Below are 17,856 nucleotides of genomic sequence, written 5' to 3'. Positions count from 1 at the left end.
ACAAGAGTGTAGTTTCATTATTTTGCTGGTAGCTATCCAGTTTTCCCAGCACCATTTATTGAAGAGGATTTCCTTTCAGCACTGTATGATTTTGGCTTTTTTGTTAAAAAATATTCCCCCATGTAAATATGGATTTACTTATGGACTCTTGATTCTGTTCCACTGGTCTGTATGTCTATTTTTCTGCCAATACCATGCCATTTTGATTACTGTTGCTTTGTAGTATAATTTGAAGTCAGGCAGAGTGATGCCTCCAGTCTCCATTTTTTTTTTCCCCTCAGGATGGCTTTGGCAATTGCTGTCTTTTGTGCTTCCATACAAATCCAATCATTTTTGTTCTATTTCTTTTTAAAAAATGCTAATGGGATTTTGATGGGGATTGTATTAAATCTGTGTAATGCTTTAGGTAATATGGTCATTTTAACTATGTTGATTCTTCCAATCCAAGAACACATAATACCTTTCCATTTCTTTGTATCTTCTTCAATTACATTTAATAAGGACTTATAGTTTTCATTATATAGGTCCTTCACATGTTTCATTAGATTTATTCCTAGGTATTTTATTCTTTTTGTTACAATTGCAAAAGGAATTGCATTTTCCACTTCTTTTTCTGACACTTCATTATTAGAATATAGGAAAGCTATGGATTTTTTGAACATTAACTGTGTATGCAGAAACCACTGTATTTGCTTTTTGTTTCTAGTATTGTTCTTTTGGAGTCTTTAGGATTTTCTATATAGAGAATCATGTCACCTGCAAATAGTGACAGGTTGACTTCTTCATTTCCTATTTGGATGCCTTTTATATCTTTCTCTTGCCTGATTGCACTTACTAGGACCCTCTGTGTTGTATTGAATAACAGTGGCAATAGTGGACAGCCTTGCCTTGTTCTTGATGTTAGAGGGAATGTTTTTAGTTTTTCACCATTAAGTATAATGTTGGCTGAGGATTTGTCATACATGGCCTTTATTATGTTACGGCACTTTCCTTCTATACTGATTTTGTTTAGTGTTTCGATCATAAATGGATGTTTGACCTTGTCAAACGCTTTTTCTGCATCTATTAATATGATCAAATGATACTTATTTTTTTAAAATTTGTTTATGTGGTGTATCACATTAATCGATTTGCGTATGTTGAACCAACCCTATGCCTCTGGGATAAAGCTTACTTGATTGTGGTGTATAATCTTTTTAATATGTTGCTGTATTCTGTTCCTTAGAATCTTATTTAGGATTTGTATATCTGTGTTCATGAGAGATATTGGTCTGTAGTTTACATTTTGTGTGTTATCTTTATTAGGTTTTGGTATCAGGGTAATATTTGCCTCATAAAATGTGTTGGGAAATGTGGCTTCCTCTTCAATTTTTTGGAAGAGCTTGAGGAGACTAGGTATTAAATCTTCTTTGAAAGATTGGTAGAATTCACTGATGAAGCTCTCTGGTCCTGGACTTTTACTTTTTCATGTTTTTGATGATTGTTTCAATTTCCGTACCGCTGATTAGTCTGTTTAGATTTTCCAGTTCTTCATTCACTCTAGGAAGGTTGTATTTTTCTAAGTACTAATCCATTTCTTCTAGGCTATTAAATTTGGTATTATATATTTTTCATAGTATTCTTGTATGATTCTTTATATTTCTGTGGTGTCTATTGTGATTTCTCCTCTTTCATCCCTGATTTTGTGTTCTTTCTCTCTCTCTCTCTCTTTCTCTCTCTTTTTCTCTTTCTCTCTGTCTCTCTTTCTCTCTCTCTCCCCGCCAGCCCCTGCCCCGCTCTCTTTTTCGGTGAGTCTAGACAGGGGTTTGTCAATTTTATTAACCTTCTCAAAGAATCAGCTCTTTGTTGAATTTTTTATTCTATCATTTTTTGTTGTTTTCAATTTCATTTATTTCTGCTCTAAATTTGGTTATTTCTTTCCTTCTGCTGACTTTAGGCTCCATTTGTTCTTCTCTTTTTAGTTTTTTAAGATGAAGCATTAGGTTAATGTTTGGGCCCATTCCTGTTTTTGGAGATAGGCCTGTAATGATATGAACTTGCCTCTTATGACTGCTTTTGCCATATTCCAGATGTTTTGATATGCTGTACTATCATTATCATTTGTTTCTATGTATCTCTTGATCTCTCTTTTCATTTCTTCTCTGACCCAGTTATTCTTTAGTGGCATGTTGTTTAATCTCCATGTATTTGTGTCTTTTCCTGATTTCTTTCTGCAGTTGATCTCGTTTCAAAGCATTGTAATAAGAGAACATGGTTGATATGATTTAAACCCTCTTATATGTGTTGAGGCTATCTCTGTCCCAGTATGTTGTCAATCCTTGAAAGTGTTCCATGTGCAATAGAGAAGAATGTATAAGGAGCTGTTCTGGGACGGAAGGCTCTGTAAATGTCAATTATGTCCAGTTGGTCTAATGTGTCATTTAAGGATGTTCTTTCCTTATTGATTTTCTGTTTGGATGATCTGTCCATATCCTACAATGTGGTATTTAGGTCTTCTACTACAATAGTGTTTTGGTCTGTTTCTCTCTTTAGTTCTGTTAGTAATTCCTTTACATATTTCGGGGCTCCCTGATTGGGAGCATATATATTAATAAGTGTTATGTCTTCTTGGTGCATGATTCCTTTTATCATTATGAATTGTCCCTCTGTATCTTTACCTTTTTATTTTGAAATTTATTTCATTCGGTAATAGTACCACTACTCCCACTTATTTTCTGAATGCCATTTGTTTCAAATATAATTTTCTACTCTTTAACTTTGGGTCTCTTTATCTTTGGAGCTGAACTGTATCCTGGAGGCAGTATATGGTTGGGTTTTGTTTTTGGATCTATTCTGCAACTCCATGCCTTTTACTGGTGATTTCAGTCCATTTACACTTAAGGTGATTAGTGGAATATAAGGTTTTCCTATAGCCATTTTAGCTTTTGCTTTCTAATATCTCCATATTTCCATTGCTTCCTTGTCTCTGTGTTTCTATTTTCTTTATTTTGGTTGGCTTTTGGGGATTTTCCCTCTGATACTTCTTGTTTTATGTTATATACTTCAGTTCTGAATCTTTGCTGTGTCATTAACATTACGAGTATGTAAATGATAGTTATATATATTCACCCATTTTCTTCCATGCATGCGCTATCTCCATTCCCCTTTGTGAATCTGGGTCTTTGAATCTTCCTCTTTTCCATCATTGTTTTCTCAATTTGTCCATATGTATGCTGAACATTTATTACTATCTTGCTATAGCAATTTTCTTCTTATTGTTTAAGCTTATAATGCTCTGTTCTTTGTAAGGGTTGCACTGCTCTGCTTCTATTTGCCTGATAGTCACCTTACTCCTAATTATGTGTTGTTGTTGTTTTTTTCTGTCATTTTGTTTTAGGTGACCTGACCCCTTTCAATATTTCCTGTAGTGCAGATCTAGTAGTGGAGAATTTTCTCAATTTTAGTATGTCTGGAAAGGTCTTTATTTCTCCTTAATATCTAAAGGAGAGCTTAGCTGAATACATTATTCTAGGCTGGTAGTTACTTTCACTGAATAGTTTGGATATTTGATTCCACTCCTTTCTGGCTTGTAAGGTTTGTGCTGAGAAGTCCATTGATAATCTAATGGGTTTTCCTTTATAAGTTACTGTCTTCTTTTCCCTGGCTGCCCTGAGAATTCTGTCTTTGTCATTGATTTTTGATAATTTTAATACAACGTGTATTGGAGAAGGCCTTTTTGGGTGAGATAATTGAGTGTTCTGTTGACTTCTTGAATTCCAAGCTCCAGCTCATTCCTTTGATTTAAAAAATCCTCGTCAACTATTTGTTTGAAAATGCTTTCTAGTCCCAAGCTTGCTATTTCATTTTTCAACTCTTGCAGTATGTTCTTCATCTCCAGAAGTTTTATTTGGTTCTTTTTGAGTGTTTCAATCACCTTGCTCTGCTCATATAGGTGTTTTTTCAGTTCCTGAAATTGTTGATATGACTCATTTTGGATCTCATTGAGTTCTTTCAGAAGTACCATCCTGAATTTTTCTGTCATTTAAGTTGCATCTTTCTATGTCTGAAAGCTTATTTTCTGGATATTTTTCTCTTTCTTTCTGAGATGCCTTGTTGCCTTGGTTGTTCATGGTGTTTAATGGACTATTTCTCCACCTGGACATTAATTGAAGTGTATTCTGCTTTTTCTCCAGAAAAAAAAAAAAAAAGATTTATTATATAAGGTCTCTGTTTAGCCTGTTGCAAAGAAGGCATTTTTCTTTTGGTTTCCAGTAGTTGGCATCTAAGCCTCTTGGATCCCTGCTTTATATATAGGCTTTTCATGTCTTTTTTTTTTTTTTTTGTAGATGTTTCATCAAGCTCGCTACCCTCAATCTCAGTCCTTGTCAGTGTTAGTGACAATTTCAGTAGCGTTTGCTCAGATTCCCCTGGATCTCTACGGTGTTTTGTTCTCAGAGAATATGGAGGAGGGGTCCTCAGGGTTGGGGATGGGAGCTGTTGCCTAGCCTCATTTTTTTGCAACTGCAACTAGTAATAATCAACTGTTGTTTCTCTGCTGTCCTCGCTTCTCTGTTTTCTTCCCTGATGTCTGGGTACTGCTGCCGGCCGTGTGGAGCTCACAGCTCTCCCAGGCAAAATTTTTCAGGGAACTCGCTGCACCTTCTCCCCTCCCCTCTACTCCTACAGGGAGCTCTGGCTGTGAGAGACAGCTTCTTTGTTTCTCCCAGTCTACTGCCCAACTCCTAGGGTTCTGACCTGTGGTAGCTCTTATGCACAGATCCCACACTCAGATGTGCTGGTGGGCAGTTTAGGTGTTTTTTGTTGAGTATTAGATGTTCAGCTTATTGTTGTTCAAGGGGAGAGATCTGGGGACATCTCTCACTCCACCATGTTTTCAAAATAATCTTCCCCTCATATTTTTTTTTTAAATTTATATAAAAGAGGATGAGTTCCAATATCTATTTATTCTTTCGAGCAAATGCTATCTGTATGATATCGTTGAAGAAAATTAGTGATAAAATTCAGAAAAGTAATTTTAAGATAATAAATAATCACAGTATAATAGCACTACAAAGAAATTTAGGAGCTACCTAGCTTAATCTCTTCATTCTGAAAATGAAGAAAGATTCTCACAGTGACCTGTCATAGGTCAGTCATTTAAGGTAAAATATAGAGCAAGACTCAGTTTTTCTGATAGGACCCGAATGTGTTAAAGCACTGAAGTAGTTCAAACATTAGTTAATGAAAATGTCTAAAAGGTTTTGATCCCCGTATCACATAATTTTAGTTGTCTTTCTATATCTACTTACGTTTGATTCAAAGTTTCGAGGCTTAGTCTCTAACTCATACTTTGTATTGCCTCATGGTGCATATTGCAGTGACTTTAAACTTATGAAAACTTAAATCTTATTTATTCAGTCTTAAGTACAGCACCTGAATATCTATGTCTTCAAGTAAAACCACAAGCAAGCAAATATAAAGCAGTGGAAAAAATGTTATGATTTATTTGATCTTTCATTAGTAATTTATCCTTTTATTCAATGGTTTTTAAAATTAATTTTTATTAAAAATTATTGGAGTGACACTGATTAATAAAATCAAATAAGTTTCAAGTGTTCAATTCAACAGTATGATATATGTATACATACATATATAATACATATATATATTGCATTGTGTGTTCAGGTCTCAAAGTTAGATTTCCTTCCTTCATCAAATATTTGATGCTTTTTACCCATATCTATCTCTCCCCTCCCACTTTTTAATCTTAGAATGCTGCTTAGTGTAATACTGATGGATTTAAAACAGCGAATCTTCTCCTGGCACCAATTTCTCAAAATGTAGTCCTTGAAGAGCACACAAAACGAGCATGCTGATTTAGGAGATGCTGAATAAAGTTTTACTTGGGAATGAGATTTTCAGCTGTGGCAGATGAGTAGAAAATGGTAAGATTAATGAGAATTAACAAATACCATTAAAGTGAAAGTATTGCAATATAGGTAAATATCTACATAAACATCTAGAAACATAAAAGTTATCTTTTTCGATCATTGAATCTGAAATTGGTAACTTTTACATTATGTTTGAATTAGATATTTTTAACTGACTGAAATAGATTTGGAAAGTCAGAGACTCAGTGTTACTGGTAAATCATTCACTTTTTGCACTTTCTGATATTTGAGTATTTACTTTCGTAACCTCAGCATCTTCCATTCTTTTTCACCTAATTTCATGATTGACCCAATATCTTGTCACTAGTTATTGACCAAGTCATAATGTGCATCCTTTATGGAATATGCACTCACTTCCTAACATAAAATTCAACATAACAATATGAAAATACCCAACATGATTTTATGAGTGTGTACATGTGCAAATGTACATGCGTGTAATTTATTATTATTGGAGGTATACAAGCTCTAACTTCATTCAGACTTAGAGTTGTGAGAAAACTTCTTAAGAGTTACAAGAAACTTAATGAATATCTAAACCACCTATTCCATTTTATAAGTGAAAAACTGAGGCCCAGATAGAAAAACTGAGAGGCTTACTATAATGTAGCCAGTCAACGGTAAGGCTAGTATGAGAACTTATTTCTCCTGAGTTTTACCTTGAGAACTCTGTCCAATAATTTCTACCTTCTTATTCTTAATTTTAATTTATTTAAAACTCTCTAAAATTGGTCTGCAGAGATGCATTGCATAATAGATCACTGATCAGAACAAGGGAGGAATTGTGTCAAATAAATTCTTAGGGTTTCAGTTTATTCGTATATGAAATAAAGGAGTTGGAATAAATGATCTTTATAGTTCTTTATGAAGCAGTAATTGTGACTATATTTACCTTATACCATATAGTTTTCTGATCCCACTGTGGGTTTGCATTATCCATAAATGCTCTAAAGCAAAATTTTTCTTGCATTCCTTTGTCACTAGTAAACAAGCCTGAGACTTGCAAACTTTATGTGACCTATAGTCCTCAAACTAGAAGTGCAAGGAGAAAAAAAAAACATGGTTTGGAGTAAAATTTACAAAAGAAAAAAAATATATAGTGAATTTGGGTTCACAACAGTTATCTAAACAAAAATCAAGGTGATTGTATAGTTTCCTAATAGTTTATACTGTGTTCATTCTTTTATATTAATTTGAAAGTTCTTCTGTCAAAACTATGAAAAAGTAAATTAACTGAAGATGAACTATGAGTAATCAAATCTTGAGGTTTACAATTAATTAAATGAAATGATGAGTCAGTTCACCTCAATATGGTTTTATTTTTTAAAAAGTAGCATTTAATTAAATTAACAGTCAAAAGTTTACATTAATGATATTCTTCCAAAAATGAAAAGCAGTTTATATCTGCCATGTTATTTCACTTTAATGGTCAAGTAGTATGTTGGCTTGTTTGTTATTTGCATTCAAAGTTATGATGTATTATAATGAATAATGAAACATCTGGTGGTATGAAATGTTAATGTGATATACCACATTGAATTTAGTGGAAACAGTTTTTAAATTCTCTATAAATCAACTGGAAAGATGTAAATCTTTTCAAACAGGGGTATTATTCATGTTCTTTTTTAGGAGATGCTTATGCTCTGAACTCTGTTATTCAGGAAAAAAAAAACACTAGAAATCTAAAAGATTCAGAATACAACAAAGGGGAAAGCCATAAGGATATAAGAATGAAGAATGAAAGAGCAGAGATGCCACAAGCAAGTAGTTACAGGCCACCCAAATGAAGAGCAAATATTACAGGGATTCTTAGAAATCACCATTCAGGGTTAGATACAACATTTTAAATTACTCAGCTCGGCTCTATGGCTGAGAGGGAAAGATTGAAAAAATACAGCTATGGGAAGCTCTCAAAACAGTAGACAGTCCCTGAATTTGGCACAGCATCGGCAAAATCATCAAATAAAATTGGCACTTAAAGTCTACTATTTTGGCATGGATATTTTGCATACTTTGTTAGATTACAGATAGACATAAAGAGAGGATACACTCAATCTTTGCGAAAATTCAATTTGTCCTACAAAAACAACAGATTAGAGGATGTACAATAAGTCAGTGAATTTGCCATTTAGAATGGGGCCAGAGACAGGAAAATGGCAATTAGTAACAGGCTGGCAGATCAAGCAGCACAGCATAGTAGAGAGTGTAACCAAACCAAGAACCTAGGAGAAGGCTGGAAACTGCTTTGAGCAAACTGCTGTCCTACAGCCTGAAGCATCTAACAAAATTCCAGGTTGCCAAGCAACTGTTTATTTCCTGTAGACTCTTCTGAAAATGAATAATAGGCATTTAAAGGTTTGAAATTTTAATAATAACCTCTTCATATGCGCCTATTATACCTACTTTGAAAGATTAAAAGCAAGAGAGAAGCACCATATTGAACTTGTCTTATAGAAACGTTTTCCAAATTGTATTCCATTTGAACACTTGTTCCACAAAATGTTAAAGAGACTTTATTTAAAAAGGGGAGAATAAAGGAGTTCCACAACCAATTTATGCAATTCAGGGTTGATATAACAAACCTTATATAGCATTTATCATGTCACATGCTGCTATAAATTCTACTTAATATTCACAAACATTTTAAGAGAGAAGTACTACTACTATTTCCATTTTACAGATAGGGAAACTGAGTCACAAAAACTGAATAAAGTGTCTAAGTCACATAGCTCATTAACATTGAAGTTGGACTTTAAACCCAGGTATTTAGGCTCCAGATTTCTGTACTGCAGATTTTTTCAAAGCTTATAATATGCTAATATTTGTTATAATATTTCAAAAGAAGCATAGAGTACACTACATTTTAAACATATTAGATAATGGAAATTGTTTTCATGGAATTCCTATTAATGGCTCTAAAGATACTAATATTCCATGGAACACATTTTGAGAAATGTTATTCAAAAATAATTTTTTAACTGGGATGTAAGCTTAATTTCAACTAACATAGACATTATTTTTTTTTCTGTATTGAAGTTAAGCTATACACACATTCCATAGATATCAAGAATTCTCAAAATTTACATAAAGTTAATGACTCTTTCATAGAGTAAGAATCGGTTATATTTGTTTTGGTTGATATCATTTTAAATTGAAAATGTCCCAGATTTTTAAACATAATCCCTGAGAGAAACATTAATAATCTTGCTGGTACCTCTCAATAGACCATTTCTTATTTATGAAAATCCGAGTTATATGAACTCTTTTAATAGTATGTAAGCATTCTAATAGGTTATATACCTCCCTAGGTACCATTTTGAGCATTTTATAGAGCTTTACTAGATGTATCAAGATAATTTCTAAGGAGACAAAAAAATAAAATAGCATAGATGATAGAGGCTTTGTTCATCTCTCTCGCGACCACATCAATGTTGTGACAGAAACATGGAGCAAACAGCAAGTAAAGTCGCCTGGAATCCAGATGAACGAAAACACTACAACCAGGGAGAGAAATATTAATCAACCTACAATGGTAGAATGTAAAAGGGGGCGAAGACATAAGGCTTCCAATACAAAGTGGCTGAGTGGGACAGAGGCTACGGCAGCAGCATCTGGAGGCTGCAGACGCCTCTCAAAGGGACCCTGTCCGCGATCAGACTTTCACAGTGATGGACTTGCTTACTCTGAGCACCAACACTGGGTAAGGCAGCACAGGGGGCACCAGAGATTTACAAGGGGACACTGAGTTGTCAGAGTGAGGGCCAGAGGCAAGGCTCTCCCCTGGGCAGGAATATGGGCAGTATCCATTGTTCTTCTGTTGAGCCCTCCCCTACACCCATTGTGTAGAAGCAGCACTGCCATAGCTGAGACATCATCAAACTAGGTAACAGAGGTTGATCCATGCACAGGATTCCCTGGAACTCTGCCTCATCCAACTCACAGCCCCACCCGAGCCACATCCAACTGTGTCCTCTGAAAGTCCTATGTTCCTTGCCAAGCAGTGCCAAGACTCACACTGGTGACAGCTGATCTCAATTTCTGGTGTGATTTCTTAAGGCAACTATAAGCACAGCATCTGTGAATTGCTTCCTGAATCTTACCAGGTGGCCCTAGAGGGGCAAAGGCTGGGACTAAACTTGGCCTGCAGCTGAACCCTTCTCAGGACTGTGTCACTGGACACCTACTACACAAAGTCCCACTAATAAGATGGAGAGACATAGGAGCTTTGCTTAGTACATAGAAACAGAATCAGAAAGGCAATCAAAATGGGAAGACAAAGAAGCAGAAACCATATGAGAGAACAGAACAGAGATCAAGGAATAATGGAGTCAAGCCATCTCACAGATGCAGAGTTTAAAACACTTGTTATAAAGATGCTCAATGAACTTAGGGGAAGAGTAGATGAACTCAGTGAGAACTATAACAAAGAGATTAAAAACATAAAAAAAATGGAAATAAAAATTATGAAAGAGAACCAGTCAGAAATGAAGATACATTATCTGAGATGAAAAATATATTAGAGGAAATAAACAGAGTAGATAAAGAAGAGGATTGAACCACTGATATAGAGGATGGGGAAGTCAAGGACACCCAATCAAAACAGCAAGAATAAAGAAGTCAAGACTATAATAATAATTTAAGGAACCTATGGGACACAATTAATAATATTAAAAATATCCATACCGTAGGGGTATCTAAGGGAAAACAAGAAGTTGAAGAGCTATTTAAAGAAATAATGATGGAAAAATTTCCTAACCTGGTGAAGTAAATAGACATACAACCCCAGGAAGCTCAGAGAGTCCTAAGAAAGATGAACCCAAAGAGGCCCACACCAAGACACATCGTAATTAAAATGCCAAAGTTTAAATATAAAGAGAGAATCTTAAAAGCAGCAGGAGAAAAGCAGTTAGTTACCTAAGAGGGGGCACTCATAAAACTGTCAGCTGATTTCTCAAAAGAAACTATGCAGGACAGAAGGGCTTGGGACAAAATATTTAACATAATGAAAACCCAGGATCTACAACCAAGGATACTTTATCCAGCAAAGCTATCATTTAGAGTTAAAGGACAAATAAAGAGCTTCCCAGACAAAAAGAAGCTAAAGAAATTTATCATCACCAAGCCAGTATTACAAGAAATGTTGGAGGAACTTCTTTAAAAAGAAAAAAATCATGTATCAAAAACATGAATAAAAAATGGTAAGAACTACATTGCTATCAACAATTACCTCAAATGGAAAAGAATGAAGTGCTCCAATCAAAAGATCGAGTGGATGAATGGAAAGAGAAACAAGACCCTTACATATACTGCTTACAAGAGACTCACTCCGGATGAAAGGACACACACATACTAAAAAGAATGGGATGGAAAAAGATATTGCCTTGATGGACCTAGAGGGTATTGTGCTCAATGAAATAAGTCAGATAGAGAAAGACAAATATTGCATGATTTCACGTACATGTGGAAGCTAAAGAACAAAACAAACACCAAATAACAACAAAAATGGAAATAAACTCATAGATACAGAGAGTATTTTGAAGGCTACTAGATGGGAGGGGGTTTGGGGGCAGTGAAAAAGGGCAAAGGGTTTAAATACAAATGGATACTTATAAAAATAGAAATGGAGATATTAAGTTAAGCATAAGGAAAATAGTTAATAATGTTATAATAAATATGTAAGGGGGAAGAGGGATACTAGATTTAGTGGAGTAATCACTTTGTAAGTTATATAGTTCTGTAATCACTATACTGTACAATTGAAACTAATATATTATTGTATGCCAACTATAATTTTTAAAAAACTCATTGAATTACACAATGTAAATATGAGCAACTAATTGTCTACTACATTTCAATAATGCCAGGGGAAAAAAAGATGATTTCTGAGGTCTTGTAGCCCTGATTTCCCATTGATATATGATTTTTAAACAAGCAGTGAGAAATCCAGTAAATATCATTGTAAGTCTAGGATAGAGAGTGCATTAGATATAGATTATGGGTGACAAAACATCTCAAATTTCTGACATTAGGACAAGAGTAACTGCTCCAATGCCTAGTTAGCCCAGGATTACAGGAATATGAGAAAGTAGCAGCAGTTCCCTTCCACAGCCATTCCATACTCAAGTATATGATTACTTCAAAGAAACCAGCCCACCATATAGAATATCTATCTGATAGTCCAGAAAATGTTACCTCTTAAATATCTAGCAATTTCAATAAGCCAGAGATAAAGGTAGCAGTTTGCCTACCAAAATTAGTTTGAATACAAGTCTACTATTGAACTGATTTTACATTTTTTTAATTATCAAAGATATTCTGGAAACTTTAAGAAACATATTCATATGTTAACTTCAACAACACATATGCTAAAATTAGAATAATACAGAGAAAAATACCATGGCACCTGCATAAGGATAAAATGTAAATTTGTGAATCATCCCATATTTTGGGTGATGGTTGCACAACAATTGGAATGTACTAAATGCCATTGAACTGTATACTAAAAATGATTAAAATGGCATATTTTGTTCTATGTACTTTTACTCACAACAAAAGAAAATATATTTGGTTAGGTCAGAAATTCTCTATAATCGAAAACTGATAACAAGAATATAAAAGAAGGAAAAGATTATTAGCGTCTGGTATACTGCCAAATTAGTGGCTTTTTTTTCCTTCCATAGTTGCTCAAAGCATTTAAGTTTCAGTTCAAATATATTAACCATCTGAATATAGCATCTGAACTATAACTTTATAGAAACAGATAACCACAGAAAAGAGCCACTTTCTTAGAAGCTGTAAAAAATGCTGATCTATTAACTGAATTCACTTTTGATTTGCAAATCAATAATAACAGTAATAGATCAATGTGAAGCCTACATATGGATTATTTGGTATTTCTCTGCAGCAGGTATCACCAATTAATAAAAATAATGGAGATAGAGTAAGTAAGCATTAAACAGTATTAATAGGAGAGAAAGATAGAAAAATCTAGCCAAGTTCAAATATATATCAAAAATCAAGTTTGTCTTAAGATAGCTTCCAAACTGGAAAGGAAATTCAATTTACTAAATGTATTTTTTGAAATATGCAATTCAGAAAATCAGATGTTTCAGAAGATATACTTTAAGCCTTCTCACTGAAGATATTAATATAAAAGAGTAATTGATGATTTCTGTGAAATTTCATTTACTCCACATTGTTTGTTCTGCTCACTGTAGCTACAAGTCTTGTATTCCTTCTGCTTTTTGGAAAGCCATTTCTGCCTTTGTGGAAAATCAGCAATACATTAGGAAATTAGACAAAATAAAATAAATTTTGTTTAGAGGGTAAATTCTGAAAGAAAACTTTCTATTTATTTTCCTTTAGAAACAGAATAAACGGGAAGTTGGCCTCAAATTAAAATATATATATATTTTGGTCTAAAATTAAGCTTTAATGCTAACTTCTGTGTTATCAGATAATGGAAATTTAATTGCATTTTCTGTCAAACCACTATGCTGTATACTTGAAACTAATATAAAATATTGAATGTCAGCTGTAATTGAAAGAAAAACATAAAAATAATAAAAACAAAAAATGTATTTTGTATTTGTCAAAAGGTATCCAACTGCCACTAAGAGAATATTGATCATCAATAATGAACCAATTTCCTGGAAGGTAATTGGCTTCCTGAAGATCACTAACACTCATGGCTTTTAAGTAGCTGGTCTTCCCTTGGATATTCCATGTAAGTGCCAGAGATTCAACTATGTAATCCCCTACTCTTCTGGATAGTAGTTCTCAAATACTGCCATGCTTCATTGTCCCAGAGGGCTACTACAATGCTTTACTGTTGTTTTTTATTTAACATTGTGACATTTTGCAGTCTTAATATTTATCTACTACATAAAGGAAGATTAAAAAATCCAACAAAACATCCAGAAATGTTGATTGGTCAAAAATTTGCATTTTAAGAAAATCTGCATATTTGTGATAATCAAGGTGTAATATATAACATCAGGAAGGACCTGAGGAAATTGCAAGGACAGTGTTTGTCTGGCCCAAATTATCATGTAAAGAATACTGCATAAGGAATCAGAAGAGCTAAATAAAACTGGATTTATTTATAGCTGGTTATATACCTATCTGAGACTTCCTCCCACCAGAATCATTTTTTCTTGTATTTAAAATGAGTTTCAAGGAAGCAACCAAGATATCCTTGAGAAGGTGAATAAATAAATTAAGTATGATACATCCAGACAATGGAATATTATACAACACTAAAAAGAAATGAACTAACAAGTAATGAAAAGATGTGAAGGAAACTTAAATGAATATTACTAAGTGAAAGAAGCCAACCTTAAAAATGCTACATACTGTATGATTCCAACTATATGACATCTTGAAAAAGGCAAAACTATGGAAACAAAAAAAAGGTCAATGGTTGCCAGGGATGAGTTGGCAGGGAGCCAAATAGGCAGAGCACAGTATTTTTAGGGCAGTGCAAATACTCTGCAATATTATAATGATGAATATATGTCTTTGTACATAATGCTCAACCTCATAGAATGTACAATACCAAGTATGAACCCTAAGGCAAACTATGAACTTTGAGTGATAATGATGTGTCAACGTAGGTTTATCCTTGGTAACAAAGGTACCATTCTGTTGAGTGATATTGATAATGTAGGAGGCCGTGCACGTGTAAGGGAAGGGGCATATTGGAAATCTCTGTACCTTTCTTTCCATTTTATTGTAAACTTAAAACTGCTCTAAAAATATTGTCTTTAAAAAATTAGGTTCAACCCAATATTAACTTTCGATGTATCTACGTGGAATACATTACTTCCAAGATAAACACTTATTGCCTTGTCATTTATTAATTTTATGTTAATCATATCTCCCCTACCTAGAATGTGAGCTCCTTACTGGAAGAAACTATGTATTATTCTTAACTTTTGCATTCTTTGGTGCTTGACACCATAGTGGGTACATGGTAGTGCCCAGTGAATGACTACAGAAAAATCAAATGGATGCTGTGAAAGGAAACCACCAGGAGGAAGAAAAGAGTCTACCTCCCCAACACTAGTAATTGTGCATTATTCTTTAGTAGTAATTTTATTTTGCATTCTCTTTCCCATCACATTCTGCCTGAACTTCCTACCGAGATATAGCAACAAATGTGAGAAGTGGGCAAAGACAGAGACGATTCACTCAAACACTGAAAATGCCAATAGTTCTGCCTTTGATTTACTCTTTCACTGTCTGATGGTGCCATTCTTTATCATCAGCTTATGCTTACTGAAGCAGTATACATCAAGCATCTGTTTTAGAAAGCAAAGCAATTTGTTTTATTGAATGTAATTATGTGAAAATTTGCAACAGAATTTGTCTTATTCTCAATTTAAGGAGCACATGACGTTAACCATAGGTATATTGATGTAAATGTGTGAATAAACATGGTCACATCTCAGAGGCATCCATTTGTATATTTAAGGAAATGTGAATGATAATTCTTTTAAATCCAAACTTTTAAGAGATTAGTTTTAAACCTCCAGAGAAAAAGAGATAAGGGAGAAAGTCTTAATTATGCCAATAATAATATTTAATTACATGTATATGTTGTTATATGCTTTGAGATATAAATATTAATAACTATGTCTCTATTAGCTATCAGAATGTATGATTACTTAAAGCTATCTTAAATAACCAATAACATGAACATTTGAGTTACAAAGGAGAGTAATTAGATACCATGAAAACTTAGCTTTTATTCTTGGATATTCAATGGATGCAAGGTATCTGGCAATATTATTTTTTAAAGCTTACATTACTTTGCTCCAGAAAATGCAGTGTTTTAACTCAACACTTTTATCATTTTTTTTATATTCACCAGTCTATTGCATTTTTAATAATCAAATATAATAAAAAGTTTTTTGGTATTGTTATTTCCTTTAAAAAACTGCACTCTTTAAATTTCTAGGACCAGATAAACTTCACTGTCAGAGTAGCATGGCCAAAAATTCTACATCAAATACAGTTTTAGTTAAATAGCCTTTCTTCTGAGAGTAATATAACTCCCAGAATGAGCAGGGTTTACAGAATTATGAGATATTGTCATCCAACACTAAAAAAAAATATCTAATGGGTATGATTTTCTCCTAAAATTGCTGTGAAAAATTTACTCTCATTTAAGATATTAAGATGACATGTTTGAACTACAGGCATCCAGTATTTTATTATGGCCCAGTAGAATAGATTAGTGCAAAGGAGTATTCTGACTCTTATCCAGCCTGCTCAAAAGTCTCATTATCTGATATATATGAGTTAGTGCATGGGTAATAGAAAATAATTCTAAATTAAATAATTAGGCCAAATCATTAATAGGGAGAGATACACACATACATGCAAACATGCACACACAATCAAAAGGATTCAACATGGAGCTGGAGTCTAATGGATGATTTATAAGATGGCACATTCTTTCTGGTTTCCTGAATTCTGTCACAGTCTTATTAACAATAAATTCATAAAAAGATACAAATCATTTTTTTCTACTTGCAACAATGGTTTGAGGTTGCTACAGGGGTACACTAACTCCAATGAATCAAATGAAAGAGAAGACAAAGAAATTTATCTTTCTTAAGCTTTTTTTCCACTCAGAATTCTAAACAATTTGATAATAATAAGTCTGACCTCAAAACCGCTATTGCTAGAGATAAACAAATATACACAGCTTGGAGACAGATCAAGATAGAATGGCCCAGCACAATGTTAAGAACGCTACACCATCTTAATGATGAGACAAAGGACTCCATCTTTTGTGGCTTTGTGAATTCCCATGGCTATTGTTTCTGTGAATAAGATAGTGTGTCCAGAGCCAATAAAATGAGAACAGAAACATAATCACCAAACTGTGTTGTGGTTATTTCCTTTCATTTCAATTGATTTATTCCTTTGCCTTTGTAACCTTTCTAGGTCTTTGATATTGTTGGTAGGCTGTTTCCATAAAGACTATAGTAATTTGTACAACCAAAATCTAGGTCTTTGATATTGTTGGTAGGCTGTTTACATAAAGACTATAGTAATTTGTACAACCAAATTTACATAAATTATGGGCTTTTCCAAGCTAAAGATATAATTTCAAGATGATCCATACCACCATCCCTCCTCTTGGTGATCCTAGTAATGAAACCTCTTCAACTCTATCAAATTCAACTTCCTCTTAACTAGTTATTATTTTTTTAAAGAATGTGGGATCTTAGTTTAGTTATGTGTTTGTTTGTTTTTTTTTAACAATTGCCATTTATCTCAGGTAATATGGACATGTTTTTAAAACAAATATTTGTTCTGGCTAGTGGTAATTGAATTGGGAGCATAAGAACTTTAGAAAATTCTATATGAAATAATCAGATTGTATAGATAAAGCACATTTTATCTTTTAACTTGAATTCTTGCTACCAGTAATTTCAAACACAAGAGTAATTTTCTAAAGCAGATTTTAAATAGTATCACTTCGAACTAATACATTATGAATCTAAAAGGGATATCTTGACTCTGTAAAATGAACTAAGAATTTCAATCATTTTTTAATAGGTCTGCATTCCTTCTCAGCTAGACTGCTTTACAGACTTCTTAAGTGATCTCCTTGCCTCTAATTCTGTCCCCTTTCAGTCTATCCCATACTCTCTTATCAGTGATATTTTCATAAACAGTAGTATTTTCACATTGCTCACTTGCACGAAAATATTTAGTGGTTCACCACTGCCTATAAAATAAAGGCCAGAACTCTTAATCTGCTATTTACAACCTCCCACAATCTACCCCCCCATCTTTACAGGCAGAGCTCCTAATTTTTTTTATCATATATTCACTACCCTGACTGAATACTCTGTTACCCATACACACTCAGTACTATCTCATCTTCACACCTTTGCAGATTGTCTCT

The 17,856-nt window shown here is 33.7% G+C and overlaps 1 protein-coding gene and 1 non-coding gene across 2 annotated transcripts in view; one reads left to right on the top strand and one right to left on the bottom strand.

Annotated features, from left to right (window-relative positions):
• DACH2 (dachshund family transcription factor 2) overlaps positions 1-17,856 on the bottom strand; it is a 687,399-nt gene that overhangs the window by 258,272 nt on the left and 411,271 nt on the right. The gene's annotated exons all lie outside the window — the stretch shown is intronic.
• Positions 12,272-12,378, top strand: LOC111740432. Its single transcript, XR_002780612.1, has one exon. It is a non-coding gene; the product is annotated as a U6 spliceosomal RNA (small nuclear RNA).

The sequence above is a fragment of the Pteropus vampyrus genome, unplaced genomic scaffold (assembly GCF_000151845.1).
Source record: "Pteropus vampyrus isolate Shadow unplaced genomic scaffold, Pvam_2.0 Scaffold63, whole genome shotgun sequence".
NCBI classification, from domain to species: Eukaryota; Metazoa; Chordata; class Mammalia; order Chiroptera; family Pteropodidae; genus Pteropus; species Pteropus vampyrus.
The sequence above is the reverse complement of the archived record's forward strand: the minus strand, read 5'-3'. Positions and strand labels throughout refer to the sequence as shown.